The sequence below is a fragment of the Suncus etruscus genome, chromosome X, assembly GCF_024139225.1.
Source record: "Suncus etruscus isolate mSunEtr1 chromosome X, mSunEtr1.pri.cur, whole genome shotgun sequence".
In the NCBI taxonomy this organism is placed as follows: Eukaryota; Metazoa; Chordata; class Mammalia; order Eulipotyphla; family Soricidae; genus Suncus; species Suncus etruscus.
The window spans coordinates 58,585,823-58,587,073 of record NC_064868.1 but is presented as its reverse complement, the minus strand read 5'-3'; positions in this window follow the sequence as shown (position 1 = coordinate 58,587,073).

Here is a 1,251-nt window from a genome sequence, read left to right as displayed (position 1 = left end):
TTTGTGTATAAGAAGACCATTGATTTTTAGTGTTAATTTGTAGTCTGCTATTTTTCTATATGAACCTATTATTTCTAGATGCTCTTTGATTGAGGCTTTAGCGTTTTCTAAACATAATGGCATGCCATCTGCAAAGAGTGAGACCTTGATTTCTTCCTTTCCTATCTGGATGCCCCTGATATCTTTTCTTGCCTAATTGCTATTTCAAGTACTTCCAGTATTATATTGAATAGGAGTGGGGACACGGGACAACCTTGCCTTGTGCCAGATCTTAGGAAAAAGGCTTTCAATTTTCCCCATTAAGTATAATGTTTGCCATTGGCTTGTGATACATAGCCTTGACTATATTGAGAAAAATTCCTTCCATTCCCAACTTGAGATTTTTTTGTCATGAATGGGTGTTGGACCTAATCAAATGCTTTTTCTCCATCTATTCATATGATCATATAGTTTATTTATTCTATTGTTGATATGGTGTGTTGTGTTAACTGATTTGAGGATGTTAAAACATCTTTATATCTCTGGAATAAAAATTAGTTGGTTATAATGCATGCATGGCCTTCTTTATGAGGAATTGAATCCTATTTGCTAGGGTTTTTTTGAGGACTTTTGCATCTGTGTTAATTAGGGATATTGGGGTTGATTAGGGATAATTATTGAGGTTAATTAGGGATACTGTGGTCTGTAGTTTTTTTTGTTTGTTTGTTTGCTTTTGGGTCACACCCAACTTAGTTCAGAGGTTACTCCTGGCTCTATGCCCAGAAATCCCTCTTAGCAGGCTTGGGGGATCATATGGGATGCTGGGGTTTGAACCACCTTCCTTCTGTATGCAAGACAAACTTCCTACCTCTATGCTATCTCTCCAGTCCCCTGAAGTTTACTTTTTTGCAGCATATCTGTATGGTTTTGGTATCATGGTGATACTATTTTCAGAAAAACTATTTAGGAGTGTTTTTCTTTCTTCAATTTCCATAAAGAGCCTGCAGTGTTGGTTGTAGTTCCTCTTGAAAGGTTTGAAAGAATTCGTTAGCAAATTCATCTGGGCCTGGGCTTTTATTTTGGGGAAGCGTTTTGATTATCATTTAAATTTCCTCAGAACTGATGGATTCTTTTAGATATGCTAGATCATCCTGATTCAAGTGTGGAAGACTATAAAAGTCAAATAATTTATTCATTTCTTTCAGGTTCTTTTGTTTCATCGTTTGAAGTCTCTCAAAGTAGTCTCTCATAAATCTCTGAATCTCTGTAGAA